We start from the raw sequence: 19,662 nt of genomic DNA, 5'->3' as shown, positions 1-19,662 counted from the left end.
GGTACCTTTTTGCAGGGGGCCCAAATGGGGAGTGGGGCCCAAAGCAGTTCATGGGGCTCTCTGGGCAGGGAAGACTTGGGCCAGGCAGCCTTGCCTGGTTTCCCTCCTGGGGCACTCTGAAAACCCCTGCTCCTCTGGCTGTGGCTGGAGGCCCCCCAAACTTCAGGGCAGGGCCCTTACTCTCAGCCTCCACTGCCTCCAAAGCCACGCTGGAGCTGGCATGGGGAAAGAGCTTTCTTGCCCTCTTGTGGCCAAGCTGCCAGAGGTGGATGCTGCGGGGAACTGGAAAGAGAGTTAGCAGTTGCTCAGATGTGAGTGGTTAGGCAATTTGACACCCTGTCAACTAGCCTTAAACATTGGAAAGAGGGCTTTCCCGGGAAAGCTGGAAGTTACTTTCAGTAATTTGTTTAAAGATTTCTTTTTTTTTTTCCCTTAAAGACTCATAAAACCTCTCCCAGGTCATTCCTGGTATGGACCATTATCCAGGGATCAATCGGGAAATGCAGGAGGAGAGGGGTGGGGGTAGGGGAGAGGGGAGGGGAGATCAGAGCCCACAGAGAGGAGATGCCCCTCCCAGGAGCCACAAACTGGGCAGTGGCTGCTGGCATCCAGCTCTCCTGTTCTCAGGCCCATTTGATCTGTGGGGTGTTTCCAAAAGAAACAATGGTGGAAGGGCCATGGAGGACCCCTAGACCTCCCAGAATAGACAGGGGGAGCAGAGTCACCATGCTGGCCCAGGGCTTGGAGACAGACCTGCAGTGGAGACCACAGGTCTTCTGAGAAGCCAGTTTCGAAATAAAGGCAGTATGCGCTGGAATACCCATTTCGAGCAATTGCTTCATCATAGACATGTAATTTACATAGTTCTTCTCACCACGAAACTGTGTTCCCAACACGCTACATGAATGACGGCTTCAACACACATTCATTTCTGAGATGTGAACAAGTGTAGAGCCGCTCTTTCGTCCAGCATATTGGGCATGGTTACACCTAGGAACGCTTACCAAGATTTCTCAGCAACAGCCAATTTCGAAATAAAGGCAGTGTGCGCAGGAAAAGCCGGTTGGAGTGAGGGCTTCCCCATACCCATGTAAGTTATATAGTTCCCCTCACCATGAAACGCTTTTCCCAACATGCTACATGCATGAAGGTTTTGACACACATTCAGTTCTAAGGAGTTAGCATGTGGAGAGCCGCTCTTTCATTCAGCATAAAAGGCCTGGTTACACCCAGGAAGATTTACTCAGATGTCTCAGCTGGTTCCTTCACCCAGATTCAAAATAAAGGCCGTTTTTGCTGGGAAAGCCTGTTGGAGCGTGTTCAGAGCTGTTTCGGGCTCTGTCCCAGCTGGAGGGTGCAAACCCCAACCTCCAGAATGAGGGACCAGGACCCCACCGGCCAGGTGGTGTTGCCTTTGCTGGGGAACAGTGATCTTTGGGTTAGATATTTTGCAGCTCTCTCTAAAACCTGTTTTGACTTAAGTTTGCATCCTAGTCATCAGTTTCAGGGCAACAGAAAAAGCATATCCTACATCCCTTTGCACTGAAATCTTCCCAAAAGAGCAAATATTTGCCCATGAAAATACCAGCTGCTCTTCTAAGGCCCCCTAAATACCCAGCAGTGTGGCTGGTGCACTCTTGATCAGGAACAGGATGAGACGGACCAGCGGTCTTCCAGCAGGCTTGGCCTGGTGTGGCAGCTGCGCTGTGGGTCCGTGGTGGGAGGGCCATGCAGGGAATCCTGTTTGAGGGGCCTCTGTGCACGTCTGCATTATGCTCTGAGGTTTCATACAAGGCTCCAGGCATCCTAACTGGTCAGATACAGCCCCCACCCTCGGGCTGGAACCACCAGGACCTCAGTACCTGTAACAGGGATGGTGCCCGGTGTGGAGAGAGGTCATGGGACACTCCGGGGGCAGCGGCAGTGGTGCTGGGGAAGGCAGGGGATGCAGTGAATGGTGGAGGGAGCAGGGTCCCTTGCTTGGGGGTGAGAGTTCTTGGGGAGACCACAGAGCATGGCACACACCATCCCCACCCATACCCCAAATTCCTAGCCCCGCAAACACAGGGGTTTCTCTGAACCCTCTCACCGTGGCTCGCCTGTAAGACCGCACCTAACCCGGCATCTGGCACCCCTGCCCTATCTCCCCTCTTAGGACAGATCCCGTCTCCTTGGAAACTGCCCAGCAGCGCGAATTCAAGGCCGGCAGCGGGCCTGGCGGATCTGCACTTCAGGTGCCCTACCTGGCCAGCCGTTTGTGCCTTGGCTCAGTCCTCTATCTTGCCCAACGGCAGCCTGGGTCCACGTCCGGTGCAAGGGGAGGCCGCGGAGCCCAGGCTGAGCCACACACACGGACAGGTGAGGGTGCCCCCGCCCCGCTGCCCCGCCGCTCCGAAGCCCCGCCCACTGGTGGCAGCACCGCCCCAGCATCCGGCCGGCGCCATCTGCAGGTGAGGACGTCTGCTCGGCACCGCCCGCCCCGGCCCCGCCCAGCTGCCCCATAAGCCTCCCCCCAGCCCCCGTCCTGGCCTAGCCCTGGCTCCCATTGGCTCCGCAATTTCTGCCCTCTCACGTCTAGCCTAGGGAGGACACAGACGCAAGCGCTAGAGGAGGGCCCCGCGGTGTTGCCATGGCTACATGCGCCGCGCTCTGCGCGGGCCGGTGTGAGCTTCTGGGGCGGGCAGCGGGCTCCGGAAGTGTGCAGCTACCCGGGACCATGGCAGTGCTTGCTGCTGGGGCTGGCGGCTTGCTCGCCTGGGCGACTAGTTCTGGCCTGGTCAGTCGGCGGCCGACATCCTGTCTGGGGCGGCGTCCCACAGACGGTAAACGTACGGCCGCGCCGTTGGCGGTGCCAGTGGACATGGACCGGGGTGGGATCCGGGTTGGTGTGGCTGCCGGGGAGGCGCTGTGGTGCCGGGGAGCGGGTTGGGGCGGGGAGGACAGTGCTGGGGCACAGCCTCGGGCTTTCCTCCCCCTCGGGCACTGGGGCTGGGACCGCGAGTCCGGGTAGCCCTGCTTGGCCGCGGCCTCCCAGAACCCCCGGGAAGGGCAGGCGGAGGACCTGTCTTTTGTGAAGCGGGGCCTTATCCGGGTTTTGAAGAGCCCCAGAATCAGATGTTGGAATGGGGTGGTTTATCAGCCTTGTTTATCTGCAGGGAAATTTCAGTTCCATCCAGATGTTGGCTCCTTCGGTAAACCTCAGGAATAAGACAAGGGTCATTGCCGATTAGCAGTTATATAGGGCTTGACTCAAAATAGACTGTGCGGGGTGTAGGGATGGTAGATGGGCCTTCCCTCTCAAAGTTGGCAGTCTTCTGGGATTAGAGGACCCAGTTGAGGATTACATCCTCATCTGCGGTAATGGAGGTTGTGGGAACATTAACACAGAGAAGGGAGGAGTGTGGCTGCGGTAACTCATTAAAGAAGCCAGGACCCTTGCCTGGCTCTTGTGTAGGAGAGTCTCGCCTAGGGTAGGGCAGCAGTTATCAAAGTGTGTCTGAGGCCCCTGAGATGCAAGACTATTTTCGTAGAAACGCCGGTATGTCAGCTGCCTTTTGCACACTCTTGCACTCCCGAGTTTCCTGTGGGGATTTCCAGGGAAAACCTGGTCTGTGATATCACAAAACAGGGAATTTAGAGGCAGATAGAATTCAGAACTCACCAGTCCAAAAGAGTTTTGCAGAAATTAAAATCACTGCTCTTCTTCTCATTAATGATTTTTGTTTAGAAAAATATACTTATTTTTTGCTTAAGAGTATTAATGGTAACATGTAGTAGGTTGTTATTATTTTTAAGTGAAATCATAAGCATTTTTTAAAGTTCTTATTTAAGTTCTAACACAGGAACTATTGATAGATTTAACCCACATAAACAGCAGCCTTTTGGAGTCCTCAGTAATTAAGAGTGTACAGGGGTCTGTAGGCCAAGAAGCTTGAGAGACCCTGGAGAACGTGTGCTCAGGTACTAGTCAGGTACTTAGCGTTGTTAGACAGATTCCAAGATGTCTTCTGCATGTGCTCCCGGACTCGAAGTAATTGGCCACATGGAGACGGGTGGGCAGTGCCTCCAATATACAAACCAGAAGCTGGTGAACGTGTCTTGAGTCTAGGCCATGTGCTGTGCAGGGATTCCCATTCTATCTAAGCCGGGATTCCTGTGCAGAGGCTTGGCCCTGAAGACCCGCTCTCCTTTGCTCCCTGCCAGGTACCTTCTGTGTGATGTCAACCCTCCAGAGGGCTTCAGCCTCCGTAGAAGCGTCTGTATCCACATCGCCTTCCTCCTGAAGGCCCTGCTGAAAATGGAGGAATCGGTGCTGGTGATACCCCCTTGGGGCCTCCTCTACCATTGGCAGAGCCTGGACATCCACCAGGTCCGGATTCCCTGGTCTGACTTTTTTGATCTCTCAAGTCTCAACAGAAACATCCCTGACACTGAGTACGAACCGTTCATTGCAGGTGAGATGGTGATCGTTTAACTGGGGCCAGACGGTTGTTGTTCTGGTTCCGATGTGAACATCAGGCCATCTTGCTTCGGGCTTGTCGGTCTGCTAAGGGGTCCTGCTCATGTTTCCCGCACTGCAGGTGAATTTGGTCTTTCCATAGTTTTTCTCAGGAAATAGATCTGAAGTGTATGAGATCTGTGTTCCCTCCGCTCTGAAAATCCTGGCCTCCTGGTGAGATGGAGCGGTGACAAGAAGGCCACTGCCACACAGGCCTTGTCTAAGGAGGACTCGCTCCCTGGACAGTAAGGGCCATTCTTACCTGAAGGAAAACACGATGTGTGTGTAGCATGGGCCACGTGCTGGAGAAGGTATGTAACCTCTCATTCAGTATAATTTGGTCCTGCTCAAGCTTCCCATTTTACTTTCCGTAAGAGGTAAGAGTTGAAGATTTTCTTTGAATAAAGGTATTTAGAACTTATCTTTTTCTTTAATTGAAATGTGGTTGATTTACAATGTTTTGTTAGTTTCAGATATACAGCTGTTTTGTTAGTTTCAGGTATAAAGCATAGTGATTCAGTTGTACATATACATAGTCTATTCTTTTTCAGGTTCTTTTCCATTAAAGGTTGCAAGATACTGAATATTTTCCCCTGTGTTCTGCAGTGAATCTTTGTTGTCTATTTTACATATAGTAGTTTGTAATTGTTAATCCCAAACTCCTAAGTTAGTTTTCTAAGTCTGTGAGTGTGTTTTTGTTTTGTAAATAAGTTCATTTGTATCATTTTTAAAAATTCCACATACAAGTGATATCATATGATACTTGTCTTTCTCTGTCTGAGTTATTTCACTTTAGTGTGATAATCTCCAGGTCCATCCATGTTGATGTAAATGGCATTATTTCCTTCTTTGTTATGACTGAGTAATATTCTTCTATATCTAAATTCTACATCTTTATCCAGTCATCTGTCTGTGGGTGTTTAGTTTGCTTCTATGTCTTGGCCATTGTAAGCAATGCTGCTGTGAACATTGGGGTGCAGGTATCTTTTGGAATTAAGGCTCCCTCTGGATATATGCCCAGGAATGGGATTGCTGGATCAAATGATAAGTCTTTTTTCAGTCTTTTGAGGACTCACCATACTGTTTTCCTCAGTGGCTGCACCAAACTACATTCCCACCAACAATGTAGGAGGGTTCCCTTTTCTCCACAGCCTCTCCAGCATTTGTGGTTTGTGGATGTTTGAATGGTGGCCATTCTGACTAGTGTGAGATGATAACTTATTGTAGTTTTGATTTGCATTTCTCTGATAATTAGCAATATTGAAACTTTTTTTCATATTCCTATTGGCCATTTGTATATCTTCATTGGAGAATTGCTTGTTTAGTTGTTCTGCCCATTTTTGGATTGGGTTGTTTATTTTTTTTTCTTATTAAGTTGTATGAACTATTTATATAGTCTAGAATTTAAGCCATGTTCAGTCTCATCTTTTGCAAAAATTTTCTCCCATTCCATAAGTTGTCTTTTTGTTTTGCTTATGGTTTCTGTTGCTGTGAAAAAGCTGATAAGTGTAATTAGGTCCCATTTGTTTATTTTGTATTTTATTTCTGTTGCTTGGGTGTATTGCCCTAGGAAAACATTGCTGAGATATATATCAAATAATATTTTGCCTATGTTTTCTTCTGAGAGATTTATAGCGTCTTGTCTAATGTTTAAGTCTTTAAGCAATTTTGAGCTTGTTTCTTTTTTTTTTTTTTTTTGCGACTCTATTTTATGCTTTCGATTTGTGGTTATCTTTTTTTCAAGTATATCAACCCATTACTATATCTATTTCCTTTAGACTGATAATCACGTAGGCTCCAACACATCCTAAGAATAATGAGAAAAAAAAAAGAAAGAAAGAGAAAAAAATCTTTCTTTTCATGCTACCGTCTCCCATTACCACCTTTTTGTATTTTGATGTACTTTTTCTTTTTTCCATCTTCATGTTTATTGTCTTCTAACTCGTTATTGCATTTCCAACTATGGTTTCCCGTTTGTATAGCATCCTGCTTCCTTTCTGTTTAGAATAGAAACTTTTAATGTCTCTGTTTGGTTCAATAATGCTGAATTATCTCCCCACCCCCCTCCCCCCTGCTTTTCTGAATCCTCAGTGCAGGGAAGCCAAACCATCCTTGCCTTCATCGGTTCTGGGAAAGCAATCTTCAGAGTGGGAAAGAAAACATTGAAAAATAATATTCTGTGTGTTGCTTTCTACCCTTGCCCAGAGAGTGAGAATCACCTCTGAAGGCGGAGGAAGAAAGTTGGAGGTGCGGGGCACAAAGTCTTTTGTCCTTTTGCTACTGAAAAAATGATTGCTTTTGTAATTAGTGATGATGCCCTTTAAATTGGTGAGATCGAGATTCTACAGCTTCAGCGCCTGTGAATAACCAGCCGGGAGAAAGCTCTCCAGGGCCCCTGCAGTGGGAAAGGCAGCCCCTCTGAGCACCTGTTGTTCTGTATTCTTCCTGACTCCACATGGGTTTGCTACGCACCGCACCGTGCAGGACGATGCAGTTACCCGAGGTGGAGGACAGGGAGACCCCTGCTGTGTGGCGAGCCACAGGAGCCCACATTTGAAGGACAAAATGAAGAGTAGTGGGGCGGGCATAGGAGGAGAGGATGGTTGAGACCCAGGATGGTGTCCTGGAGTCCAGCAGGCGAGGCTGGCTGGGCAGATGGGGCCCTGGGGCATGGGCAGTCCTTGAGGGATCTGAAGCAAAGATATGAACCAAGAGACTGGATTCGTGTGGGCGTACAGCACCCCCTGGAGGCCGCGGGGCAGTGCAGCAAGCCCAGGAGGAGCGGGCAGTTCCCCAGATTTGGGTTGACAGGTCACAACCAATTCACTGGGGACCGAGAGGTACCGAGATATTGTTAAAATTTTGTCCCTCTTCCTGGAAAAAAAGCTGCTTCCTGTTGAATAGCCTGTGTCGTTAGTGAGAATTAAAGACATGAAGCAACATTTCCTCAAATGTCATCCATTGTGTAGTTGTTAATAAGGGTCAAATGCAGACTTGAATAGACTAAATCAAATATTCATCATCGGATTTTAAAATCCTTTAAAATAAAAATTCTTGCTGTCTTTGTTCTTCATTTCAGGGTTCACTTGGTGATAATAATAGTAAACAAAGCAACAGCAAACCCTTAAAGAACTCTGTCCTGCTGTTCCAGGAACTCTGTGTTCACGACAACACAATGAGGTGGCACTTTACAGGAAGGACAGTCATTAATCACATAGCTAGTAAATGGCAGACCTGGGACTTGAACCCAAGCTGTCTGGCCCCAGAGCCCCCTCTCAGGCCTTTCATTGCAGCTCATCACTTGGCATGCCCGACACAGGCCAGCATTAAGGAGCAGCGTGACCTTGGCCATGGCTGCTTCACCGCTTGGTCTCTGTTTCCTCATCTGTAGAATGGGGTTGTGGGCAGTGAATTCTGTGAGCTCAGTGGTCACTTCCTCCAGCTCTGCTATTCTACTGCTTTAAGATAATTTATTAAGTATCTGAGCCTCTGAATGGGCCACCTTGGCGCTTTGCTAGGACCTGGGTTACGGAGAAAAGTAAGATCAACTTGCTTCTCCAAGGAGCCTGTCTCCCTCCACGAGAAACAGCTGCAAGGCCCAGGTTCCCTCGCTGGCAGTCGGGGGCTGGGCAGGAAAGTCTGATAGAAGGTGGAGGCAGAGCCCCTACGAGAACAGTGTTAGCCACACAGCTCTCAGGAACAGGAGCGTCTGTCCAGGCTGCTGAGAGGGGTGTCCTCGTGAGGCCAGCAGCCCCCCCCAAATTAAGCCCTCAGGACAAAGATCCAGCCAGCCCTGCAGTGTCACCATAGAGCCAGTCCATCCTCATCACTGTGCCCCTGTGCTCCTTTGTCCTGGGGCCTCTCTTTCCCCTACACCCAGAAGACTCTTCTCCCTCTCTTCTCTGAGTGTCCCCTCACTTCACCCGTGGTCCCTGCTTCCTGGGCCACCATCTCTGGAGTTGACACTTTGCCCCCTCACACCCCCCGTTTGATAAGGAGCCTGGGTTTGCCTCCTTGTGCTCACTTTCCCCCTTCAGATGATTGCTCCTACTCTCCTGGGAGCTCCTGGAAAACCCAGGTCCATTCCTAGCAGTGCCTGCCACCCTGGCCTCCCTGCTCATCTGCCTCAGTCAGGAGCACCTGGACCACCAGCTCTGTATTGCCTCGCCTCCTACCATCAAGATGTCAAAGTTCATTCTCCCTCCACCACCCAGTATGTTCATTTTAGGGTCTTCTTCACCGTCAGCCTGAGCCAGCCACCCCCCATTCACCCTACCCACGGGCTCATACCCGGGTGTGTCTCCACCCCAGGTCCAGCCTCTCTCTTTAAGTGCCCACCTGTAGCCATCCAGCTGCTTCTCCACCAGCCTCCTTGGCCCTCATTCACCCTCACTAAGGCCTCATGCACTGACTCCTCTGCTTTCCTGCCTGTCCACGTTCCTCTTACTTCCACTACCCCACCTTCCAGCTCTGCATCCACAGTCAGCACTCTCTTTATGACAAACAAAACCCCCTTGAGCCTTGAACTTTTCAGTTCCTCAACAGGCCGACTTCCATCTCTGTTCACCCAGCTCTATTTGTTCTGAGCCTGCAGGCAGCAGGCTCTCCCAGCACAGGTTTCTAAGACTACAAATCAATGCCCACCGTGTTGCCACTGCCAGGCAATCCTCCAGGGTTTCTCTAGTGAGCACATTTCCCCACTTATCACTCAGTGGTGTCAACATTCTCTGCTCTCTGCACACCTCTAAGCTTCCCTCTGTCTCTTCCCTGACTCCCAGCAGATGGCCTTGCCTCCTGCTTCAGAGAGAATGACATGTCACTGGAAAGGAACTCACTCACCTGTAGCAAACCTGCTCACCTCACCTTTTATCTGTCCCTCTCCCACCTGGACTCTAGCTGTAGTTCTTAATTCAGTGAGTTTAGTTGACATATATATACACAGTTAAAAGCATAGCACACTATCGCCTACCTTCTAGGGCTTATTGTTTCAATTTAACATAGAGTGTGTGATTCATCCACTTCGCTGCATGTACCTGCAGTTCATTTGTTTTAACTGATCTTAAGTGTTGTGTGTGTGAAAGTAACACAAGGCAAGGGTAAGCCAGGATTCAGGATGCTGGTTACTTCCTGTGAGAAGAGGTCAAGTGCAGGTTATTACACAGTATGTCACTGTCAATATTCCTGTTCTGATGCTGGGTGATAGGTTCACAACTGTTTCTTATAATATTAATTTTAATACATTAATACTTCTCAAAGGCACCTAAGGTGAGATTGTGTCATGAACCAAGGCATACAATGGGTAATATTACATCATTATTTTTATGTAATCTTGTTATAAAATGTATTAATCATAATCCTACATTGTTATGTATTATATATTATATAGATGCATGAATTATATATTATGTATATAAATACCTACATACGTATTATATACTATCTGATAATAAATAAACAGAACATATTATGGTAGTATATCTACTATTATGTATTATTTAATTAATAATAACATACTGTATCCTGTTATATGACATGACACCTAATCTTTAATCAAATAAAAATATGCCACTATATGTAATGGTAATTAATAAAATTAAATGAAAAAGCCCGCAGCTTTTAACGCCAACACCGCTTCAGCTGTCACTAACTTTTTCTTCCCTTTCATGGCCGAGGTCCTCACAGTGCTATCTGTTCCCCCTTTCATCTCCTTGTCCTAAGCCTTCCTCTTCCTCCCATCCCATGCTGCCTTCTGCCCCGTGGCCCCTCTAGTCACCAGCGGCCTCTGAGGCACTGATTTTCGGAGATGGTCTCGGGCCCCTGCTCACCTGCCTGTCCTCCGCCTCTGCCACCGCTGGTGGGTGCGGGGTTGGGGTCAGAGTGCACCTCTTGTCCTGGAAGAGAACACAGCACAGACTGTGACCAGCAGCAGGTGTGGCCGGGAACTGCAGGACTGGGGGGAGAGCCAGACTGTCTGCATCCAGACCGGGGGCTCTTGGCGTGTGAAGAAGCCCAGTCCTCACTGCCCCTGAAGTGAGGAAAACACCCTCAGGTGAGTTAAAGTGCTTAAGACCTAGGTCTGTTGGCTGGAAAGGACAAACGGGTCCCTAAGGGGAGGTTAGTTGATGTTCCAGGCCCCACCAAGGCCCTAAGGGCTGGCGGGGAACCAGGCTGGATGCTCCACTGGACCCGGTGCCCCCACGGGTCTGGGGCCTTCGGGAACAAGCAGAAAGCCCTCAGTCTCTGGGGGGAACTGGGCAGTGTGGGAGCATCCCTGCAGCGAGTCAAGTGACGTCAGGGCTTGTGGGATCCGTTTTTATGGCCACACCGAGCCTCAGCAGAAGCCACCGCAGGAGAGGATTCCTGTCTCTCCAGGTGCCATCTTGTCTGAGTTCCAGGATTCAGACCCGATCCCCTGGGGTGCTAGGACAGTTATACACAGAGGCGGCTCGAGGAGGCCTCAAGAGGGTGGTAATGGCCTTCCTGCCAACACGATTACACAAAGATGAATCAATCGATGGGAAGTAAATAAGAACCATGGTCACATCTGGAACCCAAGCTTAGACGTGGTATATGGGTGACATTTATCGACAATCCAACGAGGTTCTGGTCAGAGCTAGAGGCCAGGGCAGCAAGATGGGAGTGGCACTAAGGAGCATTGTGGTGCAGAGGCTAGACTGGGGGTCTACAGGCTCCTCCCAGGAGGAGCCTCAGAGTTTTGGAGGTGGCTAACTTTCCTGATTCGTGTCACCAGCAAGTGATGCCACGTGCTGAAAATTAGCTATAATCCTGAGCCGGGTCAGCCCTGGGTGATGTGATAAAAGCTCCTACAAGAGGGAGCACCAGGCGGATAGTGAACCAACCAACAGGCTGATGCGTTTCTGGCCTGTGTTTATCGTGCTTTCATAGCCAAGAATGAGGAGAGAGTTGAATGGCTCACCATGAAGATTTTAACAACTTAAGAGGTTTCCGTGTCTCACTGCATTTCAGTGTCACCCGGAGGAATTCAGGAGGTGTTTAGACCCAGTGGAGACTAACGGCATCTTGGTTCCTCAACCTGGCAAACCTACCAGCCCTCTATGGCCAGACCTTGTCAAGTGCCTTCCCTTGTAACAAAACCCTTTCCACCCACGCCTGTGGTATGCTTTTATTTTTTTAATTAATGGGAATGAATATACCTTACAGCCTCCTCAGACCTTTCCTTGGGGCTTCTGCCCTTAGACCCCGGCAAGGGGGCCCTCTGCTCTGGGTCCTGCACTACAGAGGGTCCCTCTGGCCCTGACACTTCCTCTGGCCATGCCCTCCATGGGGTGGAGTCAGCAGGGCCAAGGGGACACGGTCATTGGCTCCGCCCTGTGCTCTAGAAACCCAGGACCCCAAATGCCCTGTCTCAGCAGCCCCTGACCCATTTCTAGTGCCTGCATCAGCTCTCCCCGGAGTTCAGATTCCTAGGACTCACAGAGAGGCCAAAGCATAGCTGTTTGCATGGAGGGTATGAGCAGAGCCCGGACATGAGGTCTGTGTGTCCCCCTGTGCACATCCAAGGCCCCTTGTGGCAAGGGATGGACCCAGCATTGGGAAGAAAACGGTCAGGCTAGTGATCAGAGACTGGGAATCAGCTCTCCCCACACGCTCACTTTCTTTGCCGGACTCCCCTGTGTCTGGGAATTCTAAATTTGAACCTGGCCTTCCCCCTTATAATGAATGTATATTTGTAAAGGCAGGAGTTTAGACCCTACTGCACTTAACATGTTTACATGTATAGGATGTGAGCTCCCAGGTATGCTCTGGCCCTGCACTTCCAAAGGTCCAGAGCAGTTATGTTGGCTCTACTGAGACTGTAAGTGGTAAAGACCATCTCCAGAGAGGAGGGGCTCCTGCTTCACGCTCCAAAGTCAGGATCTTCTGAGTGGATAAAACAATGGACACTGTGACCCTCAATTGTAAATTGATTTAGAATATCGCCAAAGTGTGTAAGACGTGTGTGTACGCATGCACGCACCTGGGGACGTGTGTGGTACATGACTGTGTGTGTGTGTGTGTGTGTGCATGCGCATGCCTGGGGATGTATGTGGTTCTGTATGTTATGTATGTGTGTGCGCCTGAGAACGTGTGTGGTTGTGTGTATGTTATGAGTGTGTGTGTGTTACATGACTCCATGTGTGTGTGCCCGTGGGGATGTATGTGGAGCAGAGCCAGTGTGTCTGCACGTGTGTTTGTGTGTACGTGCATGTATTAGTTTTAATAGTAGAAGCTGTCCTTTAGAATTATGAAGTAGTAAAAATTGTATGATGTCCTTTGCTGTATAATTCAAAATTAAAATATTCTTCAATCACCAGAAATTTAGTCCTCCTCAGATTCTGATTTTTTTTCCATATTGATTATGTCTTCATTTCACTGATGAGGAAACTGTAGCTTAGAGATGTTAACTGACTCAACCAAGGACATGGAGCTAGCGAGCCCAGGACCAGGACGCAGTCCAAGCCTCGCTGTTCCAGAGGCCTGGAGCCCTGCTCACGATCACGCTTGGCCTCTTGGCGGGGGAACAGATTCTGATGGGCTGTGGCCAGCGTGCAGTCTGCCCAAGCCGGGGATTTGGGAAGCTGGGCGGAGAGTACCAGACAGCAGACAAGAGTGAAGGGCTGCTCAGAAGTCAGATAGGTTCCTAGGTCTTGGATGAGGAAGGAGGCTCACTGATAATCCTTGATCCATTTGCTGGTGGCTAAAAGGGACCAAGGCCTATGAGAGCACTTCTGGGAGCTGCCTGCCAAAACCTGGAAAAGGACTGCTCAGGACTGGCTCTGCAGTAGGAGCAGAGGAAGGAAATGTAGCTTCCTCATGGACATCCTTGGTGATGGCAGTAGGAGGCCTAGCAGCCTTGGCATAGAGGTAGCAGGACAAGGTCCTAGTGGATGATTGTTTTCACGTGTCTTAAAAATCATTGCTTCATATATTTTATCCATTTTGTGGTTTATTGTAGGGTGGTAATTATGGTCAGTGTTACTCCATATTACCTGGATTAATTAATTTTTTTATTGTTAATTTTCTCTTCAGTGATTTGGAAGCTATATTACCTCTTAATGAAAATTCTCTCTAAATTTTTAAAAATCATCTCTAAGTTCATAACTTTATATGCAATTGGACCAGTATTCCTATAAGAGTCTCAAAAATGAAATAATCTATTAGATCCTGTTCCTCAATAATGAAAAATTTAGCATATTTTACCTCTCTGCTGTTCCAAACTGTGTGTGTGTGTGTGTGTGCGTGTGTGTGTTTGTGTGCTCCAGTTACTTTTTAGACAGTTGCTTTAAGTTTGTTACATTAACAAAGAAAATATAGGTATAAACATCTTGGATTTCATTGCTCACTACCACTATTTAATTCCATGTGTTTCCCACTTTTGAGTTATTTACTTATCGGGATTTCCCAATCAACTGGACACATGATTGACTAATTTTTTTCAAGAGGTTGACTTGGAAATCTTACATATCTATATGCAGATTTATGTTCTCCTCATCAAAAACTCTCAGTGTGTTGTTCATAGCCCAAACCTTATTTTAAATTAAGGCATTGTCTTTCATCACCAAAAAAAAAAAAAAAAAAAAAAAAAAATTCTTAATTTAAGGTGCTGTCTTTTTATGCCTGGCTAGTCTTGTATGCTGAATGGATATTAATAGAGATTTCCTTAACCTTCCTCCTTCTTTTTGCCATAACTCGAATTCATTGAGAAGCATGTTTTTACCATTTATCAGATGGGCTTCCACTTTTACTTCCGCTTTAAACCATCACCCCACTCTTTTTCTCCATGCTTATTCCTGAAAAAGTGAGCTCTCTATCGGTTTAAAGGTGGTTCCTGTTAAAGATGTGTGACTCCCTGTCCAAAGGTCCAAAGGAAGAGAAAAGGAAAGATTCCTGTTTCTGGTGGTTACATTTTGTCAGCTTAGAGATCTAGTTATCCGTGTGGCTGCGGTGGAATCTGCAATATCTTGGCACAGAGTTTCCTTTTTCTGGCTTACTAGGGGAGCCGCATTAGCTGGGGTCACGGCGCTGTGGCCGTTGTCAGGATCCCGGGGCTGAGGCAGCCCCTCTCCCTCCTTGTTATTTTGATCGTGCAAACTGGGTCCCAGCTATGTGAACCCTGCACCTGGCGGCCAGGATCGGCCCCCATGCACCGTGTCCCCAGTTCCTCGGCGTCCCTCACTGCTATCAGCTAGTTCCAGTAAGAGTACGAGATGGCTTCCGCTGCTGTCCTTCCTCCTTCCTCTCCAGGCAGGCCCTCCTTTCCCACTAGTTGGCCCTAAGCCTTCTCTCCTGCGCTACATATGCTGACGGAATTCCTCAGGGTTTCCAGCAGGTAGATGGCGCTCTTCTATGTTTGGACCCCTTCAGTGCTTGCAGTGGAAATTTAGGAGGTGGGAAGGAGGAGCTTGGGGGTTCTCCGTATCTAGGGGCTCCCTATCCAGCAGATTCAACTAACTTTGGATTGAAAATACTCGGGAAAAAACACAAAGTTTCAAAAAGCAACACTTGAATTTGCCATACACTGGCAACTACTTACATAGCATGCATGTTGTATTAGATACCAGAAGTAACCTAGAGATAATTTAAAGTACACAGGAGGACACAGCAAAAGAGAAAGTGACAACAAATATACGTGTATATTCATGTATAACTGAAAACTTCTGCTGTATGCTGGAATTTGATACAATGTTGTAAAATGACTATATCTCAATAAAAAAAGTTTGTATATATATTGAAAAAGTAGATGGGAGGATGTACATGAGTCCCATGCAAGTCCTTTGTCATTTTATACAAGAGGTGTCAGCATCCATGGATGTTGACGTCTGAGGGGAGTCCTGGAACCAGTGCCCCATGGTTACCAAGGAATGACTGGAGGCCCAGGCTCCTTATCCCAGCCTGTCAGGGCTCCATGTGGTCTGAATCCTACCTGTACCACACTTCCCTTGTCACTCTCCTCCAGCCCTGGCAGACTGCCCTCTGATTCTTGAACAGGCCACACTCACTGCACTTCATGTCCGGCCCCTAGAAATACCCGTTACTTTCTGAGAATGGCTCTGCTTTCACAAAATGGGCTGCATTGTCACTAGAGAAGACAGTGTGGATGTTCCTTTAAAAACTGAAAGTGGACTTAACTCATGATCCAGCCTTCCCACTCCTGGACATATGTCAGAAGAAAACTCTAATTCAAAAAGTCACATGCACCTCAATGCTCACAGCAGCACTATTTATAATAGCCAGGACATGGCAACAACACAAATGTCCATCAGCAGCTGACTGGATAAAGCAGTAGTAGTATACTTATACAATGGAATACTACTCAGCCATGAAAAAACAAAACAATGTCATTTGCAGTAACATAGATGGACGTAGAGATAGTCATTCTAAGTGAAGTAAGCCAGAAAAAGAGAAAAATGCCATATGATTTCACTTATATGTGGAATCTAAAAAAAGACACAAATGAATTTAACTACAAAAGAGAAACAGACCCACAGACATAGAGAAACAAACTTATGGTACCCAGGGAGAGAAGGGGATGGGAAGGGATAAATATGGGGATTCAAAAAGTGCCCCTCTTGGGGAGTGATGGAAATGTTAGCTATCTTGATCGTGGTGATGGTTTTCTGGGTGTAGACATTTATCAAATTCATCAAATAGAACATGTGAAATATGTGTATTTTACTGTACAGGAATTATACGACAATAAACGTGCCTGTAAAAAAACAAGAAAAGATTGGCGGCATTTTGTCCTACTTTTTTATGTGTCTTTAGTGAGTGGGTCTTCAAGTTTCTGGTCTGCCATATTTTCTGAACCAGAAGTGCCCTGCTTCCCTTTCCTTTGTTAAACTGTCAGTGGGTGGCATTTATTCCCGTGGCTTCAACTGCTCTCTGTCCACTGATTAACTGTCAAATCTTTTCCAGCATGGGCATCTCAGTTCAGTCCCAGAAATATACGTACAATTGACAACTAGACATTCCCATTTTATTAGCCCATAAAAATCTCAAGCTCTGTATGTTTGGATGTACACTCGCTCAGACCTAGGTTTACTTTTTCAAACAACGGCAACACTATCCCTTCTGTTTTCCGTGCCATACATCTGGGAGTTTTCCTTTACTTTTCCACTCTCTCACCCCTGTCAGTACTACAATTCTATTCCTTAATGTCCCCCGACTAAGTCCCTGCTCCTCGCTCCCCACTGCATTAATTCCCACCCCTTGCTAGTCTGCCCAGTGCTGTTCTTTAGAGTGAACAATCCACTTTGCTCACTTTTAATGACAAATTTCTGTCACTCTCCTCCTTAAAACCCCAAAGAATTCCCCGCTGCGTATGTGAGGAAGTCCAAGCTCCCTGATTTAACGTCACACCTTCTCATAACCTAGTTGCTGCTTTTTTTCAGCCTCAGCTTCCGTTAGTTCCTCGCAGCCTCTAGCCTCACTGACCTTCCTTCCCTAATTGCAAAGTGCTGTTAGACACGACCAGACCTCTGCACGAGACACGCAAGCTGCTGAGAATCCCGTCCCCACCACGCACTCTCCTGGTCTACAGATTTGCTGGAATCCTTCAGATGTCAGTGCAGAAAGCATTTCCTCTCTGACACCTTCCCTACCTTCTACAACCCTGCCCCAGGCAGTGCAAGAGCCCCTCTGAACATATAGTATATATGATGCCAAGTGACTGTTACCACATTGTTTTGAAAACCTATTTAAATTTGACTCTTCCACGACACACTGTGATCTCCTTGAGGGATGGGGGGCTGTGTGGTATTTGTCTAGACAGCTAATGTCTGGCACAGACCCCGGGCCATCGGAAATAGTCTGCTGACTCATCAAGAATTGTCGTCTTTGCGATGTAAGAAAGACTACATGATGTCTGATCTTACACCATCCGGCAAGGGTCAAAATAATTTCACATAGAACTACACAGGAAAAATATGTGTATACTTTTCCTCTTTGTGAGCCCAAGATCATAGGCAGCCTGGAACGGAGGTGTCACTCTAACCTGTCTGTCCCCTAGGCTGTCACGTCCAGCTTCAACATATTTTTTAGAAATTGTTGGGATACGTGTACATCACCCCGTCTTAGAACAAACGGTGCTTCAGCCTGACCAACTTTAATGTCCATATAAAAATCAGAAATCTTCCAAACTGAAGCCTGAAGAAACATTTCACTTCTCTCCTTCCAGTCTGTCTGCCATCTGCATCCCACATCCCCACTGCTCACCTGCGTCAGACCACCTTCTATCTAGAAACATTTTAGGTGGGACACTTGGATGAGAACTAATTACAGCAGTCATGAAAATGGTCCCATGAACGTACACTCTGCATAACAAGGATGTTTTGACCGGAGGCCTCAGCCGTGGCCTTCAGGGTCTGTTCACATGTTCTGCCTGGCTTCCCTACAGATGTTCTGCAGAAAATCAAGCCTGCAGTTAAAGTCATAGAAGTCCCAAGACATCCAGAAAAATAGAGTGAGATTCATTTCCTTGGGAATATTTTTGAAAACCATCCACTAATAGGAAGAAGAGCTTTAAGAGGGCCATTTCAGATCAGATGATGTCCAACTGCAGGTGGGTCAGTTTTGTCATTGTTGCTCGCTAGTTGGCTTTCTGATGCTTCTAACATGCCGCTGTTTAGAGAAGTGGCCTGAGTAGGCCCTCAGAGCAGAAAGGTGAGCTGGGTCTGGAAACAGCCAAGCTCCTCTGCTGTGTAGTGACCCGCTGAGAAGGAAAGGATGGCCCAGGGCTTCCTCTGACTCTCTCCCTCAGTTATAAACTCTATGAAGGGAAAATGGAACAAAAAATCTTAATTCAATATGGTATTGTCAAAGTATAAAAATAATTGCCTTTGGAGGGGATGGTATAGTTGAAGGGGTAGAGTACATGCTGGGTTCAATTCGCAGTAACTCAATGTAAAAATATAATAAGAAAAAGTCTTTACAATAAAAGAAATATAACAAATAAGAAAAGAGATCTCAAAGAACCCAAGTTTAAAAAGAAAAAAATGTCTTTTAAAAATAGTAGTCAGCTCGGTCTTTTGCTAGATTTGGAGTTTGGGATTAACAGATACACACTACTATGTATAAAATAAATAACCAACTCCCAGGTCCTTAATAACCTAGTTCAAACTGAATCCTTTCTCTTTTTTCCCCTAAGCAACCCGTGGAAGCATCTGAAATTCTCATCTTATAAAAGAATTCATTTAAAGGCGTTTTGAAAGTTACTGGTTAAAAGTTATTTGTGGTTCCATGAATATAGGCCTAGTAAGAATGACAGACAATAAACCAGTAAGCAAATAAATATATGACGTACTGCCAGGTTCTAATAATTGCCAGAAAGAAACATAAAGCATATTAGGAGAGAAAATGATTGAATAGGAAATATGTGCGTGCTATTTTAAATAATGTGGTCAGGTAAGTCCTCTCTGAGGGTAAAATAATTTGAACAAAGTCCTGAATGAAGCAAAAGAATAAGCCACATAGGTAACAGGCAAGAAAAGCCTCCCAGGCTGGGAGAAGTGTAAGTACGAGACGGAGTTACAAACACAGCTGTCCTGGTGGGGACCATCTGGGCGGTGAAGATGGGCTGGAGCAGAACGGTGAGAACTGAGGCTGCAGAGATGGGTGAGGGACCGGATCACACAGGGCCTTGGTAGGGACTCTGGATATCCTTCTGAATACAATGGAAAATTACGAGATTATTTTGCAAAGCGGAACAGCTTGATCCGATTCATAATTTAATAAGACCGTTGTGGGTAATATATGGGGAATAAGCAATGGAAGCAGGGCAAGGTAAGCTGATGGGAAGCCAATGGGAAGAGTGCTGCTGACCTGGAGAGAGACACCGAGGTTGGGCTGGGATGATGGCGGGAGACGGGCTGAAAGGGGGACACGATTTGACAGTAATGGTAACAGGCCTTAATGCTCGAGTTGGACACAGACACAGAGTGGTTCAGGGTGATGATTATGTGATATTTGGGGCTGAGCCACAGTTTTTGTGCAGAGACCTGAAAGGAGAATAAAGTGGGGACGTTGACATCGGTAAGAAGGGTTGGTGGGTGTTTAATTCCCCCTAGGGCCACGTCTCTGTTTCTTTGTAGATGAAGTCAGCAGAGCAGGGATGGGTGTTCCTAAATCTGCAGTGAATTGCGTGT

General features: G+C 47.3%; 1 long non-coding RNA gene across 2 annotated transcripts; it reads left to right on the top strand.

Moving 5' to 3' along the window:
* The first annotated feature begins 2,619 nt into the window (after nucleotides 1–2,619).
* On the top strand, nucleotides 2,620–10,060 carry LOC135320575 (uncharacterized). 2 transcript variants are annotated; one of them, XR_010379776.1, is made up of 3 exons: nucleotides 2,620–2,822; nucleotides 4,204–4,809; nucleotides 6,704–10,060. It is a non-coding gene; the product is annotated as an uncharacterized LOC135320575 (long non-coding RNA). The 2 variants fall into 2 exon arrangements; XR_010379777.1 differs by having other exon boundaries at nucleotides 2,620–2,828.
* The last annotated feature ends 9,602 nt before the right edge of the window (nucleotides 10,061–19,662 follow it).

Source organism: Camelus dromedarius, unplaced genomic scaffold (genome assembly GCF_036321535.1).
Source record: "Camelus dromedarius isolate mCamDro1 unplaced genomic scaffold, mCamDro1.pat HAP1_SCAFFOLD_197, whole genome shotgun sequence".
In the NCBI taxonomy this organism is placed as follows: Eukaryota; Metazoa; Chordata; class Mammalia; order Artiodactyla; family Camelidae; genus Camelus; species Camelus dromedarius.
This window is presented reverse-complemented; position numbering and strand designations above follow the sequence as displayed.